This window comes from Nomascus leucogenys, chromosome 15 (assembly GCF_006542625.1).
Source record: "Nomascus leucogenys isolate Asia chromosome 15, Asia_NLE_v1, whole genome shotgun sequence".
NCBI classification, from domain to species: Eukaryota; Metazoa; Chordata; class Mammalia; order Primates; family Hylobatidae; genus Nomascus; species Nomascus leucogenys.
The window spans coordinates 29,169,911-29,190,032 of record NC_044395.1 but is presented as its reverse complement, the minus strand read 5'-3'; the positions used below and the strand labels follow the sequence as shown (position 1 = coordinate 29,190,032).

The 20,122-nt window shown below is 36.9% G+C and overlaps 1 protein-coding gene and 1 pseudogene across 7 annotated transcripts in view; both read left to right on the top strand.

Moving 5' to 3' along the window:
• The window catches only part of GRIA4 (glutamate ionotropic receptor AMPA type subunit 4), a 380,722-nt gene that overhangs the window by 218,695 nt on the left and 141,905 nt on the right, over positions 1 to 20,122 (top strand). The window lies entirely within an intron of this gene.
• On the top strand, positions 5,855 to 6,046 carry LOC115830598 (annotated as a pseudogene).

Below are 20,122 nucleotides of genomic sequence, written 5' to 3'. Positions count from 1 at the left end.
TAATAGCCAGACATAAGTAACCTTTACTCCATGATGCTGACATCCATTTAATATAGGCCTCTGAAAATTGCTAGCAGTTTGATATGGGATTTTAGAAGTTATGTTTTGAAACTTAACTAATCCCTTGTTTTTAATTTAATTTTTACGTGTGTGTAACAAAGTCAAGCTACATTAATTAGGTTAAATTTCAGGACCACACATTTTATACAAGGAAATCAGGACAATGGAAAACAATTTTTCTCTTCATCTGTCTAAGGTACATGGATTAAGGACCGAAAAAGCAGCCATTTGGGTTTGGACACTTTCAGTTTATTTTAGTATATAATTTGTCCTCTGAGGCATGGTGAAACATTTATGATTTCAAGAACTAGGGCAACTAACGGTGGAAAAGTGGAAATGGCTCTTTACTTATTTATGTGCATGCTCTGATTGAAAGACATACAGGGAAGAATTTCAGAACGTGTGGTCTAACACCATACTATCTGATTTTGGATCCTGGCTCTAACTCTTACTATTTATATGACCTTGTGTAAGGCAGTTAATATCTCTGTACCTCCATTTCCTCATCTGTAAAATAAAAATGATCATGAGCCTATTTTGGTGACAATTTAATTCTCATAAATCACTCATAACAGTACTCAGCACATAACATGCACTCAATTAATTTTAACTCTCATTAATTGCATCTTTACAAGCAATCAGAAAATTATACTTTCTTACTGAAAAATACAATCTTAGGTATCATTGACAGTGTACCAAAAATTCAGTTAAAGAATACTTATATTTCATATTCATAGTTCAAATATAACATTTGTGGGAGTTTCTCTACTCTCTGAGGGGTGATAGGCACATGAAACGCTCCTGGGTAGGGGGTAAGGGTAGATAAAATTGCATGAAAAGTTTTACTTTATAACATGCATACATTATCATACATTATTATATTTAATCTCTCAGCAACACAATGAAATAAATAGGTATTACTATTATCTCTGATATGCATTGAACTGTGTCCCTCTAAAAAATGATACGTTGAAATTCTCACCCTCATTACCTCAGAACATGAACTTATTTGGACGTAGTCACTGAAGATGTAATTAGTTAAGATGAAGCCATCCTGGAGCAGGGTGGGCCTCTAACCCAGTGTGACTAGTATCCTTATAAGAAGTTGGTTATGTGAAGGTGGAGATACACAGGAAGAACACCGTGTCACCACAAAGGCAAAGGTTGAAGTTATACTGCTCCAAGCCAAAAAATGACAAAGATTGCCAGCAAACCACCAGAAACTAGGAAGAGGCAGGGCAAGCGTTCCCTCCAAGCTTCAGAGGGAGCATGGTCCTTCAGAGGGAGCAGACTTCAGACTTCTAGCCCCTACAATTGTGAGACAATACATTTATGTTGTTTTAAACTACCCAATCTGTGGCACTTTGTTTCCACATCCCTAGGAAACTGAAATAATCCTCTTTTCACAGATAAGGAAACTCAGGCCTAGAGAGTAAGATCACACAACTAGTAGGTAAAGGAAACCATTTTTGGATTCAAAGCACAACTTTTTCTATTGGGACATCTTGTCTCTTTCCATCATTCCCTTGCAAACTGTTCACTCCAGCCATGCTCTTCAAATAACCCTTCCTCAAACATGTCAGTCATGGACTCTCTTTATCTTTGGTCATAGGGAAAAAATATGTATTTATTTGTCGGCTCCCCCGTGCCAGGCATCTCACTGGGCAGTTTTCATATGCAATGTTCTCTCAGTCTTGCATATGAAATGAATTTTCTGCCGTATTTCCTACATGAAAATCCTCATTCTTCAACTGCCAAGTGAAATTCTCCAAATCCATCAAGTTTTCCATCTATGTTTTCAGAATTATTTTTTTCTGTTTATTTCATTGATCTCTAATTATTTATTATTCCATTTGTCTCTAATTTTAGTTTGTAGGTGATTCATAGTCTATAGCATTCTGTCAACTTCACTGAATTTTAAGATCTTTAGAGGCAGGGTCAGAAATGTAATAGCCCTTCAAGGAACAATAGACGAAGTCACTAAAATTTTTACTTAGACTCCACAATCTGAAATGTAGCTTTTCCTGATTTACATATGCCATATGCAATCTTTGTCCTATTTTCCAAACCAAAAATTGATCAGCAGGCTGTTAAGAACAGAAGAAAGAGGGAAAACTTCCCTGATGGTATATGAGGCCTGAACATTTCTTAGTTTTTGTTATTGTTTTTGTGTTTAAATTGCTTCTCCATTTACTGTACCATTGACCTCTCTTCCTCAATCTCATACTTTCTGTTCAATTTGAAATTTCACTGAATGTTTAGACATCCGAAACTGAGAGCTCACTCAGTTTCAATGCTCAATAAAAAGGTGAGATAAAAGCTTAAACTTTTATAAAGTAAAAGTCAAAAGTTGTACTTTAGAACATGGTTTCAGAAAATAATAACAACAATATAGGAAAATCAAAATCTGAATGATTTAGTTAAAATTGTATTGAAGCAATTTGATTTTGGCAATATTGTTCCCTCTGAAGAAATTGCAGGAGGGGGTATTAGGTCGTTCTTGCATTGCTGTAAAGAAATAACTGAAACTGGGTGATTTATAAAGAAAAGATGTTTAATTGGCTCATGGTTCTGCAGGCTGTACAGGAAGCATAGTCCTGGCATCTGCTTGGCTTCTGATGAGGCTTAAGGAAGCTTATAATCACGGTGGAAGGCAAAGGGAGAGCAGGTGTCTCACATGGCAGAAGCAGGAGCAAGAGAGAGAGGGCGGGGGAGGAAATGCCACATTTTACAACCACCAGATCATGTGAGAACTCACTTATTTCAAAGACAGCACCCAGCCATGAGGGATCCACCCCCATGACTCAAACACCTCCCACCAGACCCCACCTCCAATAGTAAGGATTACAATTCAACGTGAGATTTGGGCAGGGATAAATATCCAAACTATATCAGAGACTCTTCATTATTTGAATTCTGTAAATTTCATTTCTTGTTCATAATTTTTCCATAAAATTTATGCTAAAAAAATTCTTAATACCCACACACACTTAACATATTAGGCCAATGACTGGCACAAATCATGACTTATCATATTAAGCCGAGTCAGGCTGATCTCACTGCTGCTTCGAGGTACCCATATAATGCAGCAGAACTACTGCACATTGCAGATGAGCTAGTCTCCGCTGCGCTCGCCACGCAGGTTCCCAGAACCGGGAAAATCCTTTTGCTGTAGAGCAATTTGCATTACAAAGAGATGCTAATACCTAAAGTGTAAGTGTAACTGAAATGCTTAGCTTTAAGCCAGGCTGCGCCTTTGTAGACGTAGGGTTATTTAAATTCCTGCAGCATCTTTCTTCAGAGTAATGAGGAACTTGACAAATAATACAAATATAATTTCATGACTGGTATGCAATAATAATAAAGATAAAGTTTAAATGCCAGGCAGAAGACATATAGCTAGGAGTGCTTCCCAATGCCTACCCCAGAGGAAATCAGAGTGGCTCTTTGTGTAAAAGGATGTGAAGTTTCTTTTACCCAAGACCTTTCTGTTTTCTTTCAGTTTGATTTAACAGAATTATGAGGGGGGAAAAATGAGAGGAAGTCAGACACTCACTATAAGTGTTTATACTTATGCAGGTCAATGTCACCAAGTAGGTTGCAAAGTCTTAGGAGGGAAACTTGTTTTCATTACCTTTACATGTCTGTAACACTTAGCATAATGTCTGGCATAATGTCTAAGCAATGGTAGGGTGTTCAGGGAATGCATTGATTTTTCTACCCAAATTTTCCTTTTACCATATTTGTTCATGTGCTTCTTCAATTATATATTCATGTAATTTTACTTAAATTTTGTTTTGCTTTGGTAATTGAGTAATTAAAACAAAGTATGGTGAATTGGAGTTTAATTATCCTTGTGGTATGTTTTAGTATCTTCTTAACGTAATAATAGTATAATGCCAGTTAAGAAAGTGAAACCATCTGGAAAAAGAAGATGGGGTTAATATGTCACAAAAGTATATAATAAAAATTGATTTTCTTATGGGAGTGTATAATATTTGCAAGGAAATTATTTGCAAGGACTGAGTAGAGTGTAAATGTTGAGTAAATGTATTTTTGGTTATTACTCTTTCTGCTGTCTTTAATACAATTGATGCTTCTGAACATTTCTTCTTCTATCATGTTGTAAGTACTGAGTTCTTTTCAGTACGTATTTATAGCCTCTTCCAATGTTTTCTGCTATTTTAGAATGATAGTGGTACCAGGCAATATATTAACTCTCTTAGTTCAATCCCATTTCATATTTCCCCATTAATCTTGTTCAGGATTTCTGTCAGGATCTTCTCAAATGCATTGTGATAAAGCAGGATTCATATCACTGCTTACAAAACTTCATTTGGAATCACAATATTTGTTGGCAGATTCATGTATGTCTCCCAGGGGATTTAACCAGAGCTAGTTCTGACTTATGGAACACAGCTTGAATTACAGAAGCCACTATTTACAGACCGAAGAGGTGGATTTCTTTTTTTTCTTCTCTTGTCATAAACATCCAATTTCTTCTACAAGAACAGGCAAGAATTCTGTGGTTAGGTTCTTGTGGAAAAAAACATAAGGTAATAAGTCAAAAAGAGAAGAAAAAATACAGAAAACGGGGGGAAAAACATGGATAAGAGGCTTGAAGAACTGCTGATGGGAACTCAAGAAAGCAGGTGGTGGAAAGGACATTTTGCAGAATCAGGTGGATACAGCTGATGAAAAGAGTGGTGTGGCATTATCCCAAGAGATTGTGGTTACTCCTATCTTATTTGAAACATAATAAATAAATCTAAAATTAAATGTTTCTAAGTCTTGGCATAATGAACAAAGTATAATAAGATCTATGGATATTGCAATTGGGACTGACAATGGAGTTTGATGCCCCAGATAATTATTGCCTTCCACATGGTTTAAATTTAAAGGAGGTTTTTGGGACGGGATTTTGTTATTATTAATGCATGTTTCATGGGCTGAATTGTATCCCCCTCCAAATTCATATGTTGTAACCCTAACCCCCATACATCAGAATATAATTGTATTTGGAGATGATCCTTTCGAGATAAGATTAAGTTAAAATGAAGTCATTAGTGTGGGCCCTAATCCAATTTGACTGATGTCCTTATACAAAGGGAATTTGGACATACAGAGACACCAGTGGTGCGTGTGCACAAAGGAGAGACCATATGAGGATGGAGAGAGAAGGCGGCCATCTGCTAGCCAAGGATAGAGGCCCCAGAAGAAACCAAACCTGCTGACAGCCTGATCTTGGACTTCTAATCTCCAGAACTGTGAAAAAGAAATCTCTGCTGTTTAAGTCATCCAGGCTGTGGTGTTTTGTTATGGCAGCATTAGCAGACCAATACAGTAAGCATAGTTTTAAAAGTCAAACAGTTCAGTTAGGCTTAAGAACATCCCACAGCCTGTGGTTCCACTCCCTGTTCATCCCAATTCTCACTCTCAGTGGCAACCACTTTCAGCTGTTTTAGTTGTTTCTTATGGTGTATACTTCCTTATTCTCAAATAGCATTTTATACTATTTCTTAATTTTTTTTTATTAAACAATATCTGACTTCCTACTATGGAAGATGAAGATTTAGCTCCCCAACAGCTTATTCCATTATCACAAAACACACCCACCTACACGTGTTGCTTCCCCAATATTCATAATAGCGTTGCATCACAATATTTAGTGTTCTCATTTCTATGCCTATTTAAATATTATTTATAGTTGAGCCATGTAGAACAATGTGATTATATTTGTACCATATATTGTTCTCCCTGGAGTTAATAATTGCCTCACAGAATGTGCATAAATAGCTTTGCGCAGTGGCAGTATCATAGCCAGTGAGGTTTATCTGAAGCACGATTATTACTAATTGAAAACAGAATGTGCATAAATAACAAGTCAGTTATTCCTCCAGGAAGATCTCGCAAGAAATCAAGGGTAGCCTTATCTTTGAAATATCTCCACAATCATCTGTGGGGTACATAATCTTCAGCTGGAGATACTTGAGGCTTTTTATTTTGTGCTCCGTATAAGATGGCAGATGTGTTGCCACGGCCAGTATAATGATGCCTCTAGGGAGCAATGGTAGCCATCCAGGAGGTACAGGCTTGATCAGACTTTGATTCCAGTAAGTCTCATCAGAGAATGGTCTTTTCTCCATTGTTAGTCACTGACATCAGTGAGCGACTCAGAGACTTCAATCAATAGCCACAATTTGTTTACCCTATTTATGGTCTCAAAGATGGATAACATTACTCTTCCAGTCTGTAGTTTTCCAAGTGTCAAACCAAAAAGCTAGGCCAATGGAAATCACCCAAGAATCAGTAAAACTATAACAAGATTTATCAAGGCGAATATTGGCCAAGACTATGAGAACAGCCTTGAGTTCTTCCCACTGAGCCAAGTGGCCACATTCATTTTTGATTTTGCATGACTGGCACTTCATATGTACAGCTGCAGCAGTCCAGGTGACATCACTGGGTTTCAGCCCAGCTGAACTATTATTGAACTAGGCTTAGGCATTTATGGGAACTGCTGAGCCAGCGATGTGGTTCAGGCAATAGAGTGCCTCCTTTTTACCTAAAGCTGAGATGCTGCTGGGTTCAGGCCATCTACGTTCTTGAATAAACATTTCTATCTAACAATTGAGGCTTGCTTGTCTTTTCCACCTTTTAACACAATCGAGTCCAAGTTGACTTACCCCAAAATAGAGACATTAGGCCAGCCACAAGGCTTCTATGCCTCAGACATTCAGTTTCAACAAGAATACAGTAATTTATAAGAGCATGTACCTGGTATCTGCATCTAAGAGACAAAGAGCTCCAAACCCCTTAGGGGTGCCTCTGGGTGAAGGCTGTCTCCTTTTGCCAGAGGATCCAATTGGTAAAAATCATCAGTCACAGTCATTTAGCTCAAGGGGTCATTAGGTTTGTGAGACACTAAAGGTACTAACACCTCTCTATTTGTGGCTCTTCTGAATTGGGAGATCCCTTATGATATTTATGAACATTCCTAGTACAGGCATACAATACCAATTATATATTCTGTGTGGAAGCCACAAAAATAGTATATTAAATTCTCCCAAAGAAACTGACTCACAGCACCACTTTAGCTTCCCTTTCTATGGTGAATTCCATCGAAACCCCATAGTTGAATTTGGATGTCCCCTCTCCTAAGCAGGACCAGATGGGCTGGTGGGCCCCATATCCAACAAAGCCTCAAACATTTGATTCCCTTGCCCCTCCAGCATACTCAGACGTGTGTGTATAACCTTCAGTTCCCTTTGACGACAAGCTGGCCTCAGCCCTGCCCCAAAAAATCTTTCTCCTTAAAGCAGCTGAAATTGGGGTAGCATGGGATGGAGGGGATATGGAGTGGGGAGAGACAGGTTGCAGGGAGAAAGGGGTTCTATGCCATGAAAACAAGGCATTGCTCTCACTTTTCATTTCAATCTATGCAGCCACTAGACTTGTAGACTTCTTTGGGTGAGTTTCTCATTCCCCATGGGACACCTGCATCTGCATTACAAGCCAAATCCAGGGCAGTAAGAGCCTGACAACTAGTCAATGCCTCATCTATGGTTTCCAATTGGAACTTGTCTGTCTCAGGGACATCTATCCAAGAGGGACAAAGCTTCCACACAGCAGCCAATATTCACTGCAAAAATATTCTTAGATATTTTATTGTCTTCTCTGAATGGATCCAGATTTGTCATGATAGATTGCAGGAGAAGCTGAGCCTTTAGATGGCCTTGCTGTTGACATTCACCTTTAACAAGAATTGCATGCTTCTCTCATTTTCCAAGCAAATCAGACTAAGTTCTTAAAATTGATTTGGTTTCAGAAGTCACACATTTCTCGCCTTTCTCACTCAGCGAGGGTATGTGATTCTGGAACTGTTTTCTGATAGGGAAAAACCTCTGCCTACACAGAATGAATCTTCATAATACTTTTAACAGTTGGGCCTACGAACATCCAAATTGTCAAGGAAGTCTCCTGTGCGAAACACAGTTAACAACTAGGGCACTGTATCGGCAGCTGTCTTTGATCCTATTTCCTATTCTTTGGTCAGCAACCACCACCCCAATTTCTTCTCATTAACAGGCAATAAAGTGGAGAACCTTGTATAACCTGGTTGACATATAGTTTAGTCAACATCTTTGTTATTGATACCTATGGATTTTTTTCCAAATTCTATTAATCAACTTGTGAGACCTTCATCCTTCCTCATCCAGAAAGCCCTACCACTCACCGTTCCAGCTGCACTGCCAAATTGTCAAGAACTGTGATAGATCTGAGACTTTACACTACTGACAAGCTAACAAGTTATCCTGGCTTCCGCTCTAACTCATAAAGTGAAAATGATTTCCAGGCTTGGGTAATTCCATAGTTTCTACTTGAAACCTGAGCAGTTTCCAAAAGTATTTATTCAGACTAAGAATCAAGAAAATATTGTCACAGTAAAATAATATTTGTTATGTATGATATAATATCAATATCAGTGACATCAGTGGAGACTTTTAAATTATGTTGCTGATTCATTACTATTAAGCAAAATAGAAAATATTTAGAAGAAAAAAACAGTAAATTGGAGGAATAACCTGAAGTTGAATTTCTATTTTGAAAAATTTTCTCATGTTAAATAAACTTATCTTAAAATAAATCTTCTTCATTTCAGAGGTTTACTAAAATGTTCTATAATTTTATTTTACAGTCAGAGGATGATAGAAAAGAGAATGGTGTGGATATTCTGGTACCACCGTCGTTCATAAAAGGAAAAGATAATGAGATCTAAAAAAAACTGTCAAAATTTTCTTCCATTCATCAGTGCTGCAGAGCTAGAGAAGAAATAGAGCTACGCAGTATAACTGCTGATTATTTTATGATTTCATCACCAAAAGAACAGAAGAGAAATTAATGGGGATACCAAATAGGGAAAATATGCATTTATTAAGTCTCCTTACATTTTATTATACTATATAAATATTTTTAAATCAACAACTTCTGGTTAAGTCAATAGACTATCAACTAAATTTGCTTTTTATGTATTCAAGGATAAAATCAGATTCTGCCAAACACTTGACATGTTTCTGGTATAAAGTAGGATTTTAGTGCACAATATTTAAAAACCATGTGGCAAGCACTTTTTATATGTAATGATTTGTTAAGATACTATCAGTGGGAACAGGGCAGCTTTTTCAGTAGAATTTTTATTGCCATACTATTTTTAGTCATTAAAGATAGGTCCACAAGATCTTATTCCAATCTGACAATTGACATCACAATGTGAATTAAATCAGTTTAGTCATTTTTAAATGCAGCCGAAGGGGAACAGCTCTGGATATTTCAAACATATTACTGTTTCTCTTTCACAAAATTTAATTTGTTTCTTAACTGAACTATTGCCTCTGGGCATTTGTAGAGGGAAAATAAAACCTCCAAGACTGTTTTATTCTGTATAATAGCCGCTGTGCTCAGAATGAACCCAGAAAGACATTTAAAGGTGAACAAATGACATAGCCAAGCATACATTTCTTAAGATGCAGTAGAAACTGTAGTTGGCATATTAACCATCACTACCCCTGTATGTGGTATGTACCCAGATAATTCCATATGTTGGAAATGCTACCTAGGCAGCATTGGCGGTTCCTACCTGAGACAGCTAATACAGGGTATTATCTGAGGCTGCCAACATGGATGAAAATTATACTTTGGAAAGTTTGCACTTAGTCACAATGCAAAATGAGGACAGATTTAAACATGACATTTTGCCAGTCAGGAGACTTTCTAGAAGATGAAAGACTGGTGAAATAAATCTCAGTGTTTTCATTAAAAAAAAAAAAAAAGAGTATGAGGCTTTCAGACTTTCACTCTTTGTGAGGCCTGTGATCTGATTTTCCACACATGGTGTAACAACATTTTCAGGGGGCAGTAATATAATTACTGGCAAATGGGTTATCCAAAATCCTCATAGCCTTATATCTTTGAGGACTACTTCTTGTTCCATGGGGTGTCCCAAGATATAATTTTTGACATGAGTTTCCTATGTTCAGCTACTTAAAGCACTCCAAATGTTCAGAGACAATTTTCAGCCTTACCAGAAAGAATGGCTTGCTGATATTAAAAATTAAAAACTTGAAAATGGAGAGGAGAGATAGAGTTCCCAGTATTCCCAGACAGACTTGCAACAGGCAAAGGGGTTGTTTGTAGAATCATCTAACAATAACAGCCGCTATTTATTGTGTGCTATATCCAGTGATGTACACACACACACACACACACACACACACAAATAGACTGATAATCTCTAATTCTCAGCAGATCCTATTATAACCCTTTTACAGATAGGAATAATGAGGCTCATTAAGATTTAGTAATTTGCAGAAGACCATCTAATCAGTAAGGCAGAGAGTCTTGAACTGAGGATATGTCTAAAATGAGGAACTGAAACATCAAGTCCCTTCTGAGCTGACACCCCAACTTCCTGGCAATGCAAGACCATTGACTAGCTCTTTAGCAGGAGTTACATGGAATCAAGAAAAGAAGTGCCTCCTAATGTTTCATCTTCTTACTCAGCCAGTCTGCCACAAATTGAGGAGGCTTCAGCGGATGGCTGTGGAATGATTTTAATTACCACCCTTATCTGCCAGTGACAAAAGTGGCAAGGACTGCTAGCTTCCAGGAACAGCCATTGCAGTTGTGTTTGTGAAAAGTGAAGGGACTTTGCCAGGCAGTTTAAATTGAAACATGATCAACTACCCACAGAGAGTTAGTCCTAGTGCCAGAGGGACCACTTAAAGTGCCCTAGCTATAAGAAGACATATTCCTCCACACTATGTCGACATATACTAACAGAGGTGCTGATGTCTGTTTGGGGAGAAGTTTGCAGAAAGGGAGAAATGCATGTAATCCATTGGGACTGGTTCCACTTTCTGTAGATGATAGAAATTGAAGAGAGAGAAGCAGAAAGCTATTTTATCCATATGTAAGTTTAAAATTATAGACTCAAGGAAAGACAGGCATAGGGAGGGCTGAGCTGGGGAGGCATGTGAATGAATGTGAATTGGAGAAAGAGAAAATGTGCAGAAGAGAGCTGGAAAAGTATAAAAATAGAAGCCTGCAGAAAATTATTTTGATCTCTATAAAACAAAACTAACAGACTGATAGACCTGGCTAAAATCAAAGCAGTTCATAAATCTGATACTGAAAGGATTGAAAGGACATTTTCAAAATACTACTTTGATTCTCTATTGCCTGCTGCATGAAACTCAAACCCTTTAGCTTAACATCGAAGATCTTCCAGTGCTCTTGACAATTACACCATTCTGTATGCTGAGAATTTCACTAGTAAGTTTTCTAAATGGGCAGTGAGGTGACAGACTTGTGTTTTAGAAATATCACTGATAGCATTATGGATTATTGATGGAATAAAATAGGAACCATAGACAGGGTGACTATTTTGGAAACTAGTGCAGTGGCTTGATCTCAAAGATGATGAGGATATGAACTAAAATAGTGAAAGTGGACGTGGGAATTGTGCTGGACTTGGATTTCAAAATACCAACTAAAATTTATTCAAGTTTATTCAAATACAGAATATTTTGTCTCTAGGCTATTTATGTAGAACCTGGAGGCTCCACTTAAGATGAAGACTTGGGAGGAGAAAGACAGACTTTTCTCTGCTGGCTGGCTCATAGCCCCTATAGAGTTGATGATGGCACTAGCCATGTAGATGATAAGCTAGATCTCAGCAAGTTTTCTGGTCTTATACACAGGTGAGCAGATAGTAGGTGGTCTACTTATGAAATTTCAAAGTGGAATAAATGTTTGAAGCTTCTCAGTCATGGATTCTATTCCTCACTTGAAGTTTTATCTACTCAATTGGACATAGGCATAACCCATAAAACGATAGGCAGAAGCCTGGCTTAAGAGACCTATTCTCCACCCAGGCAAAGGGCCTGTTTGACTCATCTCTGTGGCCTTCCTTTCCACTTTTCTGTTATTTCTCCCACTGCCTTAACAGGTGGTTTTGCTGAATATTGCAGAGAATTATTTTGAAAACCATTTCAACCAAAAGTGTACGTGTCACTTTTAGCTAGTGATCTTATCTGTCTTTATCTTAGACTCCTAAGAGTCAAGATACACACACACACACACACACACAGACACACACACAAATTTTTATTTATCTATCAACCATGCCAAACGTGGTAACTTTAAAAAGCATTTATTATTTCTAATGACTTTTTGTGATGACTTGACTCAGCTGAGCAGTTCTGCTCCTGTGATGACGGCTGGGTCTATAGTCATTTGGGTACTTGACTGGGATAGAATGTCCAAGATGGTTCATTCATATGCCTGGCAAGTTGGTATCAGCTCTCAGCTGGTATCTCCACTGGGTCTATTAACCAATATTCCTTTTTTCTCCTCCTTGTGGCTTTCTTAAAGCATGACATGTAGGTTCCAAGAAGGAGTGTTTCAAAGGATAAGTTCCAGTGTGCAAGCACTTAGCAAATCTTCAATTGCATCTCTCTTAGCTCCATGTCATTGGTCAAGACTAGTCACAAGGCCAGTGCAGATTAAGGGGAAAGGAAATAAGCTCCATCTCATGACATCAGGATTAGCATGAGCATATGGGAAAAGGACACCGTTGGGGGCTATCTTTGGAGATGCCTTACTAAATACACACACAACACTTGTTTGTATGCAGTGTTAAAATGTGCGTTTAAAATGAATACAAAAATCCGTCCTGTGTTACAATATTCATACATAACAATCCATGCTCAGAATATTGTCCCCGTACTCATCAAGTAAAGGGAGAAACATTATAAAGTGTCGTGGGTATTAAAGCGAGTGCTTCTGATAAATTGTGAATTGTCCACAGACTCTTCTCTATTGTAGGAAATCAAGGAATGAACAACCATTGAGATAGGGGAGCAAGTGGTGGAGCTTTTGGGAGGGTTGCAATGCTCAGCTCTGCAGGTTATGCTCCGCATAGCATTGGCTCCATTCTGAGACGCCATCGTATGAATGACACCCTTCAGAGTTGTGCAGTGCAAAAACATCCACCATATCCCTGGCTCTGTACTTTCTAAATAGGGACACTGAGTAAATAGCAATGGAAAACCCAGGAGAAGTAAGCGTAGCAGGGAAGACAGTGAATTCCACTTTGGACATGCTGGATTGGAGGGGCCTGTGCAACTTCCAGACTTAGGTATGCGATGGATAGTAGGAAATGTTGATTTGGAACTCCGTAAGGCCAGGGAATCAATGAAATCATCAAAGCAAAACAGATTTGGGAAGAAGAGCCTGAAACAATAACCCTGCAATGTATGCAACCGAAAAGTGAGATCCAGTAGAGCATTCTGAGAAAGACAAGTCAGAAAGCCACAGCAACTTGACATATATCTGCTGGAATGAGACAGAGCAGTAAAAGCTATTTCCTTAAAATGAATGCAAAGATGTCTGCTTAACACAGGGTGATTAACTTTCTATCACTGTCTTTACACAAGCTCTCTGAGGGTCTCCCAGAGACAAGGTGTTAATGGATGGAAAAGCTGCTTTTTCCCTCTCACTTTCTCCCTGCTGTGGAGCATCTAGGATGACCTTAAATAGTGATAAGTTTGCCTTGTGTAGTGCTTTACAGTTTACAGAGCATGTTCACTTACTTTATCCAATTTGTTCTCTGCTGCAACCCTCTGAAGTACGCAGGGCTGGTATTAGTATCTTCATTCTACAGATGAGCAAACTGAAGCCAAGAGAAGTGATTATTCCAGAGTGGAACTGTCCTCTGACTCCCAATTCAGTTCTATTTCCACTGAGCCGCTCAATTATATTTAACATCAAGTCCTTGCTTTTCATTTGTCCATGGAGATACCTGTGTTATCTAAATTAGGAGTTTTCTGTCTTACAGTTATCAGCCTTAGCAGAGAGATGTGGCAGAAGCTGGGACTCAAGGGTGGCTGACATTGTCCTTCAGCATTTTTTGTGACTGTATTCCACTCCTTCTCTTTCTGGTATACGGCTTTCAGAATATAGGTTATTTTTTCTCAAACAATGAAGAAAAGTAATTGGTGATCTCTGCCTTGAGTAATGCTATTGAACAAATCTTACAAGTATGAAATTTAACATGCTTTTTTATTGATAGAAACATCTCTCGTTATCTTTTAAATCCCAAATTTATGTGACTGTAAATCATCTTTCTTTATAATTTATCATTACTGTTTCCTTCAAATTCCCATGTCTTTTGGCAACCCCCTCTTTCAGCACTCCCTTATCAGAATTTTATTCTGAGAGCTTCCACTTCTTCATGCTGTATTTCTACGCAGTTTTCCTTTCTTGTCATGCATACATCAGATCTTTACTGGATGCTTACTAGGTGTGAGAAACCATGTAAGTTTCTTGGGTTACAATAGGGTTATTATCCAAAAATAACCAGTGCTAATATTTGATGAACATTATTTCACCTATCTCCCTCCCTCTGTCTCTCTCACATGTACACATGTAGATATAAACATATTCTTATGCTATATCTCAGTCCTTCCATCTCTTTGTAACATCTAAATTATTCAGCATAATTATTAACCTGATAAACCAATCTGTACAAATATAATGGAAGATTTATAGATGATATAGATATAGATACAGACAGATATAGATGGTAGGATGGAAATAATTTTGCAAAAGTGAGTTCAAAAAATAATGCTTTTATACATAAAATAAATAATTATTCTACTGAATTTATTAGAAGAAAAGGAAACTGGAACAAAAGGTTAAGCAATTGATGAACTTCAAATAAATTCCAACAAAATATATTTCCCACAAGAGTCCTCTAATATTAAGGAAAGAAAACTGTAAATAATACTAAGAGGCCAAATTCATTATAGTTGCTTTTGTTTTAGTCTTAACTACGTTTCAATTTTTTAAAGTGCAGATTGATTATGTGCTGTCAAAAGTGTGAAATAGAGAGCCTTACATTTTCTCCTACCTATCCACAACCATATTCCAGTCCTGTTACCTTATCATGTTCAATATATGTTATATTCATATTGTTTTTCTCTAGTCATAGTTTCTGGCTGAATCTCAACTGTTTATTTTAATGAAATCAGTGTTAACCTACAATCATTTTACTATGCCTTTCCATTCCAGAACATTTTATTTTAATTCATTTACTGATTATTTGGATTATGTCAAGACAGTCAATGAAAGGATAGTTGTTGTAAAATGTGTTAATTGCCATGACTTTAGAAATACACAAAATTATGTGGTGCCAGGGACATCTAAGAATAAGTTGTAATTAGATAAAATGAGAGAATTGACAGAGGAGCTGACACAGTTCCAGAAGTTGTTCTCTTTATGTCTCCACACTAAAATACATAGAGATACATAAAGAAGATATCCCTACTCCAAATCTCAATCCTTTCATCTCTTTTTAATGTCAAAATTACTCAAGATAATGAGTACTAATATGGTAAATTAACCTGTGCAAGTATAATAGAAGCTCAGTGAAAAGTATTTAAGGGCATACAGGACTTGGATCCCAAATTATTGCATGCCACTCATACATCTGTCCCCATGCATTACAAAGCTAAATTTCATGCTAAAATCAGCCCACACATTACATGAGTACAGCCTCACTAAACAGAGTGTCACTTGGCAGCAAGCTGCTACATTTTGACTCCACTAATTAAGTGTGTTTTTGGAGAACCATGCTAGCATTCTCTGTGGGAAGCATACTGGCATTTTAAGGTTAAGAGGACAGAAAAGGTCTTAAGTGAATCAAAGAAGTTATGGAAAATGTGGCTTTCACCAGAAATATGCAGTGAAACACAGAGTTATTTAAAGAAGGTTTCAGATGTAAGTATTACTGTCCTGCTACAAAAAGACTATTTTTTTTTTTTTTGGCTACCATGCTGTGTGGCATGAGCCGATAAGTTCAGTTCCCTGTGGGTTCGAGCAGACATCTAGGCCTAGAGCATGCCTGCAGCAAGTTGATATACTAACAAAGAGAAAACCTATTTAGGCTGACTGTTTAAATGTCAGCCTGCTGCAAATAGTCTTCAATAAATTTTAACATCACCCTAGTAAATATAGTTCATTAGTATAGTGTATTTGATTCAAGAGTTTCAATCAATATATGTATAAGATCAGGGAATAAGTAAGATTTTTGATTTCTTATATTTTGTTATAAATACAAAGCAAGCCCTATTTTCGAGAAATGTGAATATTAAGTTGAAGTTCCCAGAGAGCTGAAATATGTTATTCTTTATTCTGTGTTTCTTGTTACTTATTCAATAATTTATTTCAATATTTTATTTAATGTTACTATTAAATTTTATACTTAATTATTTAAAAATTGAAATAGTACAAAGAAAAAATTTATTATATTGCCAACTTGTAAGTAGAGATTTTCTTCATCAGTTAAAATATTCTATGATCAGATGCACAAAATTTGACTTATACATGAGTGGTACAACCATTGAATGGCATAGTCTTTACTAATACATTTATACGATATTATAAATTATACAAAGGTCGAAATCTGTGAAAAGACAGCTAGATGTGATATGATTTATATTTAAACCATGCCATACCATGGTTTTCTTTCTTATCCTATATTATACCAAATAACAAATTAAGCTGCAAATGCAACAGTAGGCATAATCAAATGGTGTTGAAATATAACCATGTACATCTAAGATCTGCAAAGCCATGGATTGTGTGTGTGTGTGTGTGTGTGTGTGTGTGTGTGTGTGTGTTTTCTTTCTCTTTTTATCATTTAAAGCCATGGATTTTTATTAAATGATTATCTCACTAAAATTTGTGATTCATTAGCAATTTGGCTAGGAGGATTTGCAGGTGATAGATATTAAACTACATTATCTTTCATGGCTTTTAATCAACATGAAAAAGAGTGAAAGTCTTTTGAAAAAGCAGAGAAACCTCTGGTGATAGTTAAGAGAGTGGTGTCATTAAAATGGAGAGCTAGAAATAAAGTGGGTCACAAGAAAATGAATCAACTAGCAGATATATACTAGTCATTTGAGAAATCTGGCTTAAAAAAGGAGAAAATAAGACAATAATTAATTTGATAAGAAAAAGAAAGAAACAAAGTTTATCACGATGAAGGGTCTTACAATGTTTGAGGATAAAAGCCAAAGGCCAATAAAAATAGATTTGGAACATCATGGAGAAGGAGGAGATAAAAGTAATAACAAAAATGTATTGTGAATTAATAAAATTTCAGTTCACTAATTGCTTCCTTAGCTCTTCTCCAGTAAAGAGTTAAGGCCCCTAAGCTGGTAGAAATAGGCTCCTAGAAAAAGGAAAGAAAATAGTCATAGAAGCATGGGGATCTTAAAATATCAATTATCTTGTATTCGTTTCTCCCTTCTCCCATCAGACCCAAATCATAGAACAGGAAGAGAAAAAAACAAGAAAGTACTGGGTGCTGACTTGCTCTATTTGACTCACTTATCTTGCTCGAGAGGCAAAAGGAGAGAAATAATATTGGCATCATGTAATTTAATTTCAATGTGAAGGCTATCCACAGAGAAGCTTTCATTTTGAGGTGGCTTGCTTGAAGGTTTTAGCCATTCCAGTGAGAATAATCATGAGGCGATACAGTAATATGAGGAGCATAGCCTACCTGATAGGTGGAACTCTAATCCTCACCATCATGCCATCTGCCCTCTGTATATTCTTTTTGTCCCTGCCTGGACAGGCATTCTTCCTTCTCTTATGTACACTTTCCTCCCCTTAGGCTTCAGCCTCAGCACACTTGTAGATAATACTGTCTGTACCATCATATTAAGTGAATTCTCAAACTTTATTTTCCATACTAATCACATGCAGAGCTTGTAAGTCCCACATCCAAAGATTCTGATTCAATAAATCTGGTATAGAGCCCAGAGATGTTCTTTTTAACAAGCACACTAGGTGATTCTGATGTCGATGATTTAAAAGCCACACTTTGAGAAATAGTCTTAAATGGTATTGTGCAGGGATGGATTTACTATATGAGTGTACATTTCTTCTAATACTGATAGCTTTGATTTTATATTTTATGTGTATGATAACCCAATCAACATTTTTGTAGTAGTCTTGACCTAGCAGCATGTATTAGTCCATTCTCACACTGCTATAAAGAAATACCCGAGACTGAGTAATTTATAAAGGAAGAGGTTTGATTGACTCACAGTTCTGCATGGCTGGGGAGGCCTCAGGAAATGTACAATCCTGGCAGAAGGGGAAGAGGCACATCTTACATGATGGCGGGCAAGAGAGAGGAGCATTCGTGAAGGAGGAACTGTCAAACACTTATAAAGCCATCAGATCTCGTTAGAACTTACTCACTATGACAAGAACAGCATGAGGGAAACCATCCCCGTGATCCAATCACTTCCCACCCTCCTTTGACACGTGGAGATTATGGGGATTACAATTCAAGATGAGATTTGGGTAAGGACACAGCCAAACCATATCACAGTAGGATGATTCAAGAGTTAAAATTAGTGCTTCCTCATCAGTGAGAATGTACCCACTACATCTTAGAACCACACTGAGTCTTTATGTGCTGGATCCAAGACCACAGCTGGAGTCAATGACATTGGAAAAAAAGGAAGCATATCTGGTCCCTTCATTACTGAAGAAAGAATAAGGAGCACACTGTGGATTCAAGTGTTCCATGGTGCTGCAGATAAAGGAGGTAGATCTTTCCAGATGTTCTTCATTTTCTCAGTGAAGTGGAACAATGAGGCCAACTGCTGAAGGTGAGATTAGTGCAGGAAGGGGGAGAGTAGATTTGGAAATCAGAAGGCAAAGGAGAAACACTGTGTGGAACTCAATGAGGATTTAATGAGGTTATTTCATACTACTATAAAGTAAGTTCTCTCAGTGTGAAGAATTTTTTAAATCAAGAATTCCTGAATTTTGCATGATTGTAATAAATTCTATTATTATATTTATTGTTTTTATCAATTAAGACAAAAATATTGAAAATGTGAGTATTGGCATATTACAGTTACCAAATAAGAACTATTATTGTGTCTTGTAGTGCTAGGTGGGAAAACATGACAAAATATGGAATTCTATTTCAATTACACTTATCTTTCTGATACACTCCTAATGGGACGAAAGAGATAACACCCACCCTGCTCCTCTAATTTGAAGACACTTTATTTAGATTGGTTTCAAAACTATTGACCTATTTTTGGCAATTTTTAGATTTATACTAAGGTTTTGATCATTAAAAGAAATTAAACTTTGATAAAAAGCTGATTACAATGCTCAATAAAAGATAAAGGTAAAAAAGAATTATTTAACACTAGCATTATTTTCTAATAAAGATAAAGTCACCTAATCAAATAATTATGCTTCTCTTTTTGTGAGTTAAAATAATGTTTTGTTTTAAATTAAAACCTGGAAATTCCATGTCTGCAAATTAAGCGGTAACATCAGCCTTTTTCTACACGATGATGTAGCATGTGTGTTTTATTTCATTCTGTATAGAGTAATGGAGTTTCTTCTGCTGTGGGGCTTGCAGAACCAGCCCACTACTTTATAGTTACATACATTATACTCTCATGGCTCCCAGGTAAATGCCTTACTGCAGAGTTCTGGTTCTGATCCTGCAGAATGATCTAAGGAAATGATATTAAATTATATATTTTAAAACAATTTGGCCAACATTTGAAAAGTTATTCCAGATAATATTACTATATTTGAAATTGCTCTTATTTCCTTTGATTAGTAGGTTAAAATCCCTGAGGACTTTTAATTATTTTTTAAGCAATAAATCTTTCTTTCCATAAATTGAACTAAAATGTTCTGCCATTATAAACTCTTGGACACAAGCTTTTTCTCATAAATGCTATTTAAAATCTTCAATAACCAATTTACTACCAACAAAATTGGTTAGATTGGCTAAACAGATGCAGAAGAGCTGACACCCATTTGACTCTTAAAGGAGTCTCTAATCTGCCTGAGGCAGGATTGCTACCTCGCAAGTCAACTCAGGGAACTACTGGACTGAAGAAGATGCTGCCTCTCTCTTGGAGGCAGTATTAGTCACAGCATA